The sequence below is a fragment of the Dermacentor silvarum genome, chromosome 4 (genome assembly GCF_013339745.2).
Source record: "Dermacentor silvarum isolate Dsil-2018 chromosome 4, BIME_Dsil_1.4, whole genome shotgun sequence".
Lineage (NCBI taxonomy): Eukaryota > Metazoa > Arthropoda > Arachnida > Ixodida > Ixodidae > Dermacentor > Dermacentor silvarum.
Window position 1 is genome coordinate 175,881,352 of NC_051157.2, and position 13,209 is coordinate 175,894,560.

General features: G+C 47.7%; 2 protein-coding genes across 4 annotated transcripts in view; both read left to right on the top strand.

Moving 5' to 3' along the window:
- The window catches only part of LOC119450779 (uncharacterized), a 93,811-nt gene that overhangs the window by 44,715 nt on the left and 35,887 nt on the right, over positions 1 to 13,209 (top strand). The window lies entirely within an intron of this gene.
- The window catches only part of LOC119450780 (uncharacterized), a 177,998-nt gene that overhangs the window by 43,748 nt on the left and 121,041 nt on the right, over positions 1 to 13,209 (top strand). The window lies entirely within an intron of this gene.

The following is a 13,209-nucleotide window of genomic DNA, read 5'->3' on the forward strand; positions in this document are numbered from 1 at the left end:
AACACTTGGTGCCATTTGCGCAGTATCTTTTTCTGAGCACTACTTCATAATTTAGCACTGCTGCGTGAAAAATCACCACTCACCGAGATTATGTCAGGCGTTATAAATCCCAGCCCAGGCTCCCAAGTACGTTTAGCTGCATTTGGAACCCTTTCAGCAAAAGTAACGCTAATGAGCTAGAAAGAGTACAAATAAAAGCTGCGCGATTTGTCTTTTATAATTTCTCCAGGGAAGCAGTGACAGATCTGTTAAAAAAGTCAATCTTCAGCCTTTAGAAAAAAGAAATCGCTGCTTGCCAATTGATCGTTAGTCATTTTGAGGTCGATGTAACGGAAATATTTGCTATTCACACAGGATACGCCACGAGACAAGGCCATAACTTAAGAATCGGTCCATTTAGTATTCTTTTCTTCTACGTACAATAGTACACTGCAATCAGCTCAGCAATAAAACGAAAGCCCAGTCAATATTGGATTTCTCGTTCTATCTAGAAGCCTGTAATTAAATTTCTTTAGATAAACAGCTTTTTTATGAATATTTGTTACTCTTGGTTCATCTTTCTCAATAAGTTTATTTGTTTGTTCAATGTATATTCTTCTATTGTGTAGGTTGCATTTATGCATTCAGTATCTGTACTGTAGTCTTGAAATGTAGCTATCGTATGTTGTATCTGTTGTATACTATGTTATGTAGCTATATACTGTTATTATTTTATTGTCCACTGTTATGATGGTATCCTCATTTTCTGTCTGTCATGGAAAGATGTTCCTGTTTCCATTGGGCCCAGGAGCCTTTTAATAATGACATGGCAGACGGGAACTCTTTACATGACAGACTTTATACAGCCACGTTAACACGGTACAGAACATTTGACAAGCACGCGGACTATAATGCGAGTTCTGAAAACGCCTGCCCGTCTATAGCGATGTGCCTAGCACTCATGCAGCACCACTCGTCGGTGTGCGTCGTCGTTGCGGTGCCCGTGACGGCGGTCGTTGTGGCTGCGTCTCTCTATAGTCTCGCAGGTGTGGTGTTGCGACAACCACGTCCTACGCCGTCACCACCGCGCCGCACCTTGTCGCGACATGGAAGCCGGGGAAAAAAGCAGGCCGGTAGAGCACCGCGCCACTGCTGTACCTGGCCAGTAAGGCCTCAGCCGCTAGAACGTCGAGCTCGGTCGGCAGGCAGGTAGCTTAGGCGTCCCGGCACCCAACACAAAGCACTGCATCAGGTCGCTATAACAGCAGGCCGCTGGTGGACAGGAGAGCCCGGTCACGAGCGGGATCTACACCCAGTACCGCAGGTAGCAGCACACCGGTCGCCAGTACCCGAGCGTTGAACCGCTATTCTGCGTGCTGACGTTGGAGGCTTCCGCTCGGTCTCAAGCTCTGTGTGCTCTGCCCGCCGCTTCATCGTCCGTGGCACGTGGTCTTCTTCTATTATCAACATCCTCTTGTCTTGTCGCCGCCACACGCCACTATCGACATCATCAGAAGTGGTGTGGAGATCATCATCAGCCTATATTTATGTCCACTGCAGGACGAACGCCTCTCCCTGTGATCTCCAATGGCGCCTGTCTTGCGCTAGCTGATCGTGGTGGTGGTAGTGGCGAATTGTAGCAACAGGCGGGTTTCGCCTTGCGAATTGCTGTGCCCGAGCGTCTCTTACAAGGCCGCTGGAGGGTTTCACCATATGTCCATCAAACCAGGTTCTCGGAGGAATTCGATAAGGAGACGTGAAGTTTCTTTGCGGGCTATAACCGATCCTTCGGGAAATATAAGGTGTTGCAGGCACGCATGCGGAAGGTGCTTTTTTTTGCATATTCTTCAGGAGAGCGTCCCTTTCATCTTGGAATTTCGGGCAGGATTACAGAAACGGTTCAATGTCTGCTGCATCGTCGCATGCCATGCAGTTCAGAGAATTGATTCGCCCTGTCTTAACTAACCAGGCCAGTGTACTAGCAGATCCTGTCTTTATTCGCTATAGAAGTGAGGCTACCTCTCGGTGAAATGTCTTGGTTACACCGGACAAATGCGGTGGAACCCAAAGCGACCCAAAGTGATTTATAATGTCACATTTTTTTCACTTGATTACTCTTTGGAGCCTTGACTTAGCGAGGATGACAGCTAGAGCGCTGCGTATGAAAGAGCATCAGCTTTTTCGTTGCCAGAAATACCAATGTGGGAGAGAATCCAATGAAAATTTACTGTTAAGCCTTTGTTGTTGAGTTCTTTCACGATGGCTAGTGATTTTCATGGGAACTAGAGGGATGGCAGACTGCGGTATAGTTGTTGTAGCGCGACCTTTGAGCCCGTAAAGACAATCACATCCTGCGGCGGCAAAGTCTTTAGTTTGCGCAGAGCAGACGCTATTGCTACGCCTCCCAAAACTGTCGACGAGGCTATAGAGTCCCAAAGACCAGACTGGGTATATCTCAGAGAGGTAATATAGAATGCAGCTGAGCAGCGGTCTTGGTCTGCTTTGACAGAGCCACTTGTGTATACTTGTAGGTGATTCGGGTAAGTCGTGTTCAAATTTTCGAGGACTAGTGGCTTGGCTCCTGCAGATGGAATGCAGCTCTATGACTGCAATCGTGGTACACTTAAGTTGCATGTGATGTCCTCGAATGTCCAGGGTGGTTCTATCCTTTCCCTGTCTCGAGCAGCGCAATCATAAGACGTGAAGCGTGTTCAGTGCTGCATAAAAATGTGAGCGCGGCCTGTTACCTATACGTCTTAACACGGCTTTGCCGGACGTAAACTCATTCAATCGTAGTAGCTGTGTCATGAGAGCCTGGGAAGCCTGAAGTCGAAGAGGGCGTGACTAAGCTTCGTAGAGCACTTGCTTTGTTCGATGCTGGCGGAGGGACTTCAAGACAAAGTCGAATACATTGTCTGTGGATGGCTTCTAAGCACTCGTATTGGATTGGCTATCTGAGGGTGACATGAGAGGTATCTGGTATAGGATCCGACTGGTAACCATCGCTGTATGTAGCGGAAGCATCGCCGTCAGGTGGTTGGCCCAGCGTATGCCAGCGACTCGCTTGAGCACATATAGCCTCGGTAACGATGACGCCACAACGTGGTCAACACCGCGGCGCCAGAGTAGCCTGTGGTCCAAGGTAACGCCAAATCGGACGTTGGTGACTTGTCGAATCTGCTATCTGTCCTAGTTCAGCGTCAAGCGTCTACATTTTTCTCACTCCAGTAATTAGTACGAATGATGATTTCTCTGTTGATAGTGATAATCTAATCGTTTCCAAGTGACCTGAATGGCATTTAGTGCTGGCATTTAGTGCTCGTGCGAGGCGGCGATGCTGGTAGCCGGAGACCCATATGCAGATATCATCGGCATATATCTTCACTGGTGTTCGATGGTTTAGTACTCTTGGGAGGCTAGCCATGGCGATGTTAAATAATAAGCGAGATAAAACACTCCCCTGTGGCACAGCTCGAAATATGCCTATTTCAACGCTCGAAGTGTCACCCAGACAAACTCTGATGCGGCGATCATTGAGGAACGTGTGTGTGAAGTGTGAGAGATGACCCGTGACGCCTATAACTTATAACTAGCTGATGATGGCTGTTTGAGACACGTAGGTGTAAGCCGTGGAAACATCCATAAGTGCCGACAGGCCATCCACACTGTAATGTTCTATGTGGCTTAGCAGGTTCAGCACATTGTCTTGAGCGCTTACACGCTGCCGAAACCCAGTAATGCACGACGGTAGTTTTTGACCCTGCTCGACATACCAAGTGATGCTTGTGCACGCCATCTTCTCCATTAGCTTCGCTGCACAGGAGGTCAACGATACCGGTCTGTATGAGTCCAGAGCTGCAGCATTCTTTTCAGGCTTCAGAACCGGTACCACCCATGCTACCTTTCATACATGTGTGATATCCCCGCTGGCCCACACTTGGTTAAAAAATGCCAGCAAATCACGTCGTCTTTCAACCGGTACGTTAGTCAGCTTCTGATTACTGGTAAGGTCAGGTACCATCGCACAGCGACGTCGGAGGCTGCTCATAGCTAGTTCCAACTCTCTGAATGTGAAAGGAGCATCCATCAGAGACGACGATAGCGGTGGAGGTGGGTTGGTTGTGCCGGCTGACCTGCCGGAAGAGTATACTTGAGCAAAGGCATTCGGCAAAACAAGCGAGCGTCTTGCCTAACATCTAGGCTAGGGCTTCAAATGGTTTGTTTGGTCGAAAGCTAGCTGATACCAACTTGCGCCTGCAAATTTCTTAACTTCAACACCCTACCTAGTTTTCTGCCCTCCTCGACTGCACTTCCCTTCTCTTGGTATCCATTCTGTAACTTTAATGGTCCACCCGTTATCTATCCTACGCATTATGTGGCCTGCCGAGCTCCATTTTCCCCTCTTAATGTCAACTAGAATATCTGCTATCCCTGTTTGATCTCTGATCTACAATGCTCCCTTCCTGTCTTTTAACGTTAGGCGTAGCATTTTTGGCCCTTTGATGTATTCCACAATGAACGAATACTCATACATTAACAAGCTCCACTGTAAAACATGGTTATTTACGTGCTTGGTCGACTGTAAGTACTGCAGTGGCTGATGGTCGCACTGGATAATGAGAGGTTTGCCGCAAAGGTAAATATGGAACTCCTGAACAGCCCAGAGAACTCTAAATACTCACGTTCAATGGTGGAACAGTAGGTTTCTCAAGGCAGCAGGTTGGAACTAGCATAAGCAACCAAGTAAAAAAACGTTATCTTCGCTGGCCTGCAGAAGTACCACGCCTAGACCCGTATTCAAGGCATCCGTGCGGAGCACGAAAGGCTTCGTTAGGCCCGGGGCTTGAAGTTTTGAACTTGCGGCGAACGTGTCCTCGCGGACGGTGAAGGCTTCTTCTTGTGTCGGTCGCCAAGACACATTATGGTTCCTGACTTGTTGTTTCTTCTGACTTCGTGTTTTGGTCATTGACAACTGTGGCTGTACACACTTGATTGTACGGTAGATCCCGCTCCTGGCACTTCTTGAAAATGTTAACATGGACGACTTTTGTCTTTCCACTTATGTCAATGACATAGTCAACGTCTTTCTTTATTTCAGAGACCGTAAAGGGGTCTTTCCATTTCATGAGCAGCTTGTTCGAATCAGTCGGCAATATCATCGGGACCTTGTCCTGGTTGTAGTGTTCTTGGTCTGCTCTTGCGATTATAATGAAACTTCTGCTTTTTATGGACCTTACTTAGCTGTTCGTGCGCAAGGTGACCTGTCTCTTCGAGCCAGCTCCTGAGGTTCACAAGATAGGTGTAGGTTGTGCGCACCTCATCGTCGATGTCATCCTTTGTCCACAGCTCTTTCATAACGCTCAGAGGTCCACGCACGTGCCTGTCGTAGAATAATTAAAACGGCGAGAAGCCCAAACTGGCTTGCGGCACCTCACGATACGCGAAAAGAAGAGGAGCTACGTATCGATCCCAATAACATGGCACAATATTTTGAGCACTGCCTTCAGAGTGCCGTTGAACTTTTCAAGCAAACCGTTGGCCATGGCGTGGTACGGAGTGGTCGGGAAAAACTTGACCGAAAGCAGTCGACAGACTTCCTGCATGACCTCAGAAGTGAAACTTGTACCTTGATCGGTCACGACCTCTCGTGGCAAGCCCACTCTGGAAAACATTTCAAGTAGTGCTTCGGCGACGCTGACAGCATCGATATTAGCGTGCGCTATGGCATCAGGATAGCGTGTCGCAAATTCAATAAGGATCAGGACGTAGCAATTTCCTTTATCGGACCTCGGAGATAGTGGTCCGATCAGATCAACCGCGATTCTTTGGAACGGCATCCGTATAAGAGGCATGTTGCCCAAAGAGGCGACACCAACTTTTCCTTTTGGCGTTGTCCTCTGGCACATATCGCATGACCAGACAAAACGCTTGATATCTTCGTGCATCCCAGGCCAGTAGAAATCTCCGAGGATACGGTACGTAGTTCGTCGAACGCCTGGGTGACCAGCCATGGTGCTTTCGTGAGCAACATTCAGAATATGGAGTCGAAACCTTGTTGGGATGACTACTTGCTTAAAAGTTCTTCCCGTAGAAATACGGTAATGACGGTACAAAAGACCTGCCTCTTCATAAAAATAGTACGCAGTGTCTTTCTTGGAACAAAATCGCTTGCCAATCTTACTGAAGCTACTCTTAAGACTTGGGTCTTTTTTATGTTCCTCGGCTAGTTTTGCTGGAGTAACTACTGACGAATCTGTGAACGGTGCTTTTATGACAGAGTCCGTGTTCTTCTGCGTCCATGCGACGGCAGGGGATATGTCTGACATTCATCTAGATGCTGGCGGTTGACTCGAATTATTTGCTTCGGGAGGCACGTCTCGACATTTCCCAATCAGGATCCGGCTAATGTGGCTGCCTGACTCTTGGAATATTGCAAAGCATGAGGTCATATAGATGAATACTACTGCATAGAACATTTATGTCCCCAATGAAATAAGGTGCACGAATTCGAATGTGTGCTTCGGGTAAGTACTTGCCATTGCCATCTAACAGTACAACTTTCCTGGTTTTGCCAGTTAGGCACTAATGAGGAACCAAATCACGCCGCACAATGGTTGTGTTACTATCCCTATCTCTCAGAACGTGTGCTACTTGTCCTAGTACTCGTCCTACAACTGGCATAGTGTCCACTAGGAACATTGGCGGCTTCTCTATCGTCTTGCAGCATTGAATTGTAGCGCATGTTTCTTCCGTGGATTCGGCTAGCGAAACAGCATCTCACTTTTCCACATTGTCTGTTATGACTCAAGGTACGTGCTTCTGCTTAGGCTTAGTCTTGTAGTCAGCTGTCTTGTGTCCAAGTGGCCCGGATGTCTTCCATTTCTCGGCCTCTCTTGAAGCGCTAACACAATCGGGCACCGTATGGCATTTGCGGATGCAAAGAAAGCAAGTCAGCTGTTTCTCGTTCTTGGGTACAACACTGGGTTGATTGATACACTTGGCGTCATCCGCTACTTCGCCAATATTGTTGATGCCCTGGGTTTCGAGAAAGCGATCTGTGGTGTCCGCAAGAGATGTAAGGGTTTTGCATTCCCTTTCCTTAAGAAAGATGGCAAGGTTGGGGTGGCAGGAACGTAAGAACTGCTCAGCGATAACATTATCCCGGTGGTCATCAAATGCTTTTGGAACGGCAGTCATTGCAATCCAGTTATCAAAGTAGCTCGACATCCGTGCGGCAAACTGTTTTACTGTTTCGCTATCTTCTGGTCGCACTTTACGAAATTTCTCTTTGTACCCTTGGACTGTAAATCTGAAGCGCCAAAGAAGCGCCTTTTCTCCTTCTCGTAGTCTAGGGAGTCAGCAGCAGTCATACACCCAATCACAGTTAATGCCTCACCAGTCAAGCACATGCTTATGGCGACAGTCCATTTATCTCTAGGCCAGTCCAGTCCATTGGCTACGCGTTCAAACCTTTGCAGATACGCGTGAAGGTCGTTGAGATACGCGTGAAAAAGCGGCAGTAACTTCTGGGTATTGAATCAGGGTAGGCTCGGCGACGTTACGGGCGTGGTTGGGGCAGGTATCTGGCTCTGCGCTCCTTATTGAAGCTTGAGCTTCAACTGCAAGATTTGTAGCGGCATTCTGTCGGCTAACCGCTGACTTTCTGCTGCTTCATTGGCTGCCTCGCGCTCAGCTGCACATTCGTCCTCTGCCTAACCTGTTCTCTTTCAATCCCCTCGCGAAGTTCAGCGCCAGACAAGCTTAACTGCGATGCAGTAGCAGCTAACTTGTCCAAATCCATGTCGATGGTATAGTATTGCGTGTATACTACACCAGAATACTGGCTTCCGCGTTTGGGATGTTACTGTTTTTTTTTCAATTCATTTTTTATTAATAAGTAAATTAGTACATAGACTAGTATACAGGAAGGGGTCCCAAAGTAAAAACTGCAGGCGGGACCCCGTTGGATCCTGACAGGCTCGCTAGATTGTAATGGAAACAACATGCTGTTTTCTTTGGACCAAGGATCTTTTTAATAATGACATGGCAGACGGGAGCTTCTTACATGCAACACAGAGTTTATACAGGCACGTTAACATGGTACAGAACGTTTTACATGCACGCGGACTACACTACGAGTTCTGAAGACTTCTGTCCCTCTATAGCATTGTGCCTAGCACTCATGCAGCACCACTCGCCGGTGTGCGTCGTCGTTGCGGTGCCCGTGACGGTGGTCGTTCTGACGGCGTCATTCCGTAGTCTGGCACCAGCTCAGCTGGTGTGGTGTTGCGACGATCACGTCCTACGCCGTCACCACCGCGCCGCACCTTGTCGCGACGTGGAAGCAGGGGCACGCAATTTTGGATCTACACTCTGGGCACGTTAATACTGTTACGCTAAGGATCTACACTTGGGGTACCCAGCGTGTAGATCCTTAGCGGAACAGTATTAACGCAGTAGCGTTAAGGGCCCCGTGTCGCAGAAACCCGGTGTAGGCGTCGGCGCAGTTTCCAAAATTGTCTGAATTCACGTCAGTCAAACGGCATTTTGGTCATTTTAGGGATAAGGCCTAAAAAGAAAAAGAAAGTTCAATTGCACCTTCGGAAGCTGAATGCAATTCTGCTAAAGTACGAGAAGTTCTGGACTAGATGAAGACTGAAATAAAGCGTTCGGTTCATCAGCAGAAGCAAGACGAATTTGATTATTGAGAAACCTTTAAACATAACATTAAGATGAAAGCAATAGAAAGAGGTGGCAGTACCATCTGGAAAATTTATTTCGAGAAGAAAGAAGTAATCCTGGGTGGTGCATAAACGAAGTAAAGGAAGCAAGGGCAAAATTAGAAGCTATAGAGTTAGAAAAGTACAAAGGTGCAATGGTTCGTGCTAGATCTGCGAATCTTCTTGCAGGTGATACGCCGACAAAGCGTGCCCTCTCAGAGGGAAAACTTATGCCCGAGGCAACGAAATAGCCAAGGTAGAATACGCAGGCACTGTGGCTCGAGACCAACATGAAATTAACCTATCCTTTCCAGAATACTACCAAAATGTCTTTGCATATCGAAAGCCTAGGGATTCAAATTTTCACAGAAACTTACCTGAAGTACCACAATTAGACAGTGAACATACCAGCTCATTAGAAAGAGAAATTGACGTCAAGGAAGTGGACAGGGCTATATATTACTCATTTGCGGAAAATCTCCTGGTCCAGACGGTTTAACCGCTGCCTTCTACAAGGCGTTTAAGCCGCAATTCGCACTGATCCTGCAGCGTGTACTTGTTGAAGCCTTCCAAAGAGGGCGAGAACAATGCTCGTTCGCACAAGCACACACAGTGCTGGCTCCTAACTCTACTAAGGAAGATCAGCTTCAGTCAGCACAAGGCTACAGGCAGAATACGTTAACAAATGTGGACTACAAGGTACACATGAAAATCCTAGCTGCTAAAGGTTGCAAGGTGTCGTTAAATATATATCATGTCCGATTCAGACTTGCAGGGTGAAAGGCAGAAGCATATTTGCAAATATTTTAGTGGCAAGGAGCATTTGGAATACTTTGACGCTGAGTTAGAAATAGTAACGATGATACAAGGGTGTCATGACATTCTTGGAATATTAGAGCATGTTGGCTTGGCTTCCATAATATGCAAAGGAGTTAGAATGGCGTATAAAAACTGTACGACAAGTCTGGTTTTAAATGCAGAGCTTACACAGCGCATTAGCGTTCATTATGCTCTCAATCAAGGATGTTCCCTGTCGCCGCTGTTGTTTGCTTTGTTTTTAGTACCCCTATGTAGAAAAATAATTAACAGGGATAATTTAGAAGGTCTTAGGCTGCAGTCCATTGAAGTACGAGTCCTAGCCTACGCGGATGATATTTCAATCATATGCACCGACATGAAAAGCGCGAAAGCGGCACTGCAGATCACGCAGGGTTTCTGTGACTAAACTGGTAGCCTGTTGAACAGGGACATGAGTTTGGGATTATGGCATGGTGCATGGCATCAGTCACCAATAGTCTTTCAGAACATGCAGTGGTGCATTGTACCCAACACATACCTTGGTGTTCCATTAGGAATACAAACAGAAAATACGCAGTTTTGGACGCATAGAAGGGATTAATTTGCGAAGTAAAATTTAGGCTAGAAGGGGCTAGATTTATCAATATTGGCACGAGCCACAATACGTAACCTTTTTTAGTAGCTAAAATATGGTACGTCCTCCAAGTGCTATGTTGCACATGAACCAATTTCCAGCGATTTCATAGAGTTTTTGCAGAATTTGTCTGTCATTCCACGTACGAGCGAACATCGCGGACTAATCTTTTCAGTAAGGTCACGGAAGGGAGCTTGGGATTAAGTCACTTGGTTCTTAAAACAGGGGACAAGCTCGTTTTTGTTCTTAAGAGACCAGCAAGATCCTCTTATCCACACATACAATAAAATAATGTTGACAGGAGCCATTCCAGAATTTATAGTCTCCACCATTGAAAATGGTTCGTATAGGTTATCCCTTTACCTATGTGAGGTTGTATCCTCCTATAAGTTTCTAATTAGCAGGTTTTCTATAGAGTACCTAATGTGCCCAGGAAGTGCCTCCTAAGTGATCTGGCAGACACAGCTTCTCCGGTCCCTATATTTAGATCGATTTATTGGAAAAAGTTAGGAAACGATGTTCTGAAACGTGTTAAAAACTTGGTACTCCCTGCAGGGGTCAAAACGTTTTTCTTTACAATTCACACGGACACACTTCCAAGTAAAACTGTTGAAACACTGTCTCCTATTGGGCTGTCTTCAAAGGACACTACAGAAGGATCTTCCAATAGATGCGCACGGCATAAGATTTCTTCCTGTTCAAGGAACTAGCGTCCTCTATGATGTATTTATTCTTATTGGTCTTTATAGCATATGAAGGTGACGTATGGATTTCCAAAACGATGATCCCCAAGCACGATCAGTTAACGCCTATTTTGATGAGAATGTCACCAAATTCAAAGATGTGCTAAAAGACCATGGTGCTGAAGAGGAAGTGCTTCAAATATAGGATCTCCTTACACAATTGAAAGTCATTAGTAAGTGCAACTAACCTTACACAGACTGGCGGATGTGTTGTTACACACATATATCAGTGAAGAAAACGAACAGACAGGTGTTGAATCGGTTAACGTGGTGGTCTCGCAACCAGGAGGTCGGTGGTTCGAATTCGCATACCGACGAGAAATTTTTATTTCCACGCGGCTTGCGTTTATTCACAGAAACACTTTCTCTTATACCCATGGCATCTCTTCCACGCGCCCAGCGTGGCCTCTCATTGGTCGCCTCCTCCCCCATAGCGCCTCTCTGCTGGTCACATGACCTGCGTGACACCACCGAACAGACAGACGGCGAAGGCTCGACTTAGAATAATCCGCTGTTAACGCGTCACAGGCCTGCGCGGCACACGCAGCACAGTCACAGCGTAAGCTGGTTGAGCGGGGCAAGAGTAGCTCCAATTTCGGCACCACGCACAACAAGGTCTTCGCGGCAAAATGTCTTCGCCTCGATGTTGAGGAGAACGATCTGAACTGTCCACCCGGCGACGGCGAGCTGCGTTTGTAATGCTCTCTGCACACCAGTCTGCTGAGCCCGATGATGCCTGGTTGTAGCCGCGCACGTAGCTCTACGATTCGCTTCTTCAGCAGCGGTTCGTACCTTGCGAGGAGACGCCTTAACGTGTACCGAAAAGGTACCCTGAATACATGGTGCACATCTAACATCTGTACGGCATTGATTGCGCTCCTCGTCTGAATCGCATGCGGTGGTTGCAGGCACGTTAACTAGATGGCGGCTCCATACTGGCGGAGGCTCGGGTCGTCTGCGCCTGCGCGCCTACCTAGGCGCGCCGGCGCAGAGGCGCGTATAAAGGGAATGTTTCTTCTGCCTGATAGCAAGCGCTTGTATTAGAGTACGTGGCACACGGAACAGCCGACAAAAACTCCTGACACAGAAAAGCGTTTATTAGCGTCCGCCTCAGCCCAGAACGTCCAAGAACGCAGGCTAGTTCTTTCGAACGCGCTCACGCGCTCCCTGGCCCGATCCTCGTCCTCTTCTTTCTTCTAGGAAGAACGCGGGAAATTCAACACATTCCCGGCCGCGAAGTGGGGTCATGCCTGTAGTTCACGCGGAACCAGTCTTTGGATGGCCCTTGTCATGAGGCCGTCTTGTCGCTTTATCTTGCAAGAGCGAACGTGTCCATCTTCTCCTGCGTACACTTCAATCACCCTTGCATATTGCTCACTGATGACTTGTTGCTTTAGTTGCTCCACTGCATGCTCAAACTCTGACAGCTTGCTTCTGAGAAAACTGTTCTCCTCATTTTGGGCTGCCCTGCTCGTGGCTCCTGCTTGCACCTCCTGCTTCATGTTTTTCATCTTGGTAGAGAGCCTTTCGAGGGCAATGTCTGTCTGGCAGCGCTGCTCCCGAGATGTGGCAAGCAAGCGCTCCAGACTGGTTGGGTCGGAGCGAGCCATAGCTCCTTCGGTACGTGCCAGAGAAATATCCTCCTCTAGGCGCCTCAAGTGCCCAGAAATCTGATTGTTGACAGTTTGTCCTTTGGCGAGCTGGTCCTGAAGCGATTCCACTTGCTCGACGAGCCTTGCGCGCATGTCTGAGCTCTTCTGAAGTTCCTCCTTCAGCCGACTTCTCTCGGCAGCGCTGGACTCGGCTGCTGATGCAGCTTCTGCTTCCAACTCTCTCACTCGACATGTGAGCCTCACGACATCACTCTCCTTGCTGTTTAGGTTGTCTTGCAGCTTGTCAATGTGTGATTCTGCAGCTCGGCATGTGAAGTGGGCAGTCTGTGTATCTTTATCCTTTTCCTTGAGTTTTTCAGTGAGCAGGGCAAGCTGGCGAGCCTGGCTGTCCCTCTCCACAAGCAAGTGATCACGCTGCTTGAACAGGTTCTCCACTGTGGCTGTCAGCTTGTTGACTTCCCTCTGGAGCAACTCCAGCCGACTCAACAACTGCTTATCTTCTGCAGACGATTGGCTTGCTTGCAGATTCATGACTCGTGAGTTGACTGGCTTTGACGACATGTGCTCGGTGCTCCCTTGAAAGATCCATCCGAACTTTGAGTTCATAGCGATGAGTGTTTCCTCGTTTCCCTGTCTGGAGATTTCACCTGTCATCACCGCCCACATCTGGTCTGAGCCAATTAGTACACTTACTCCGTTTTCTCTTTCAATGGACGGGTGGA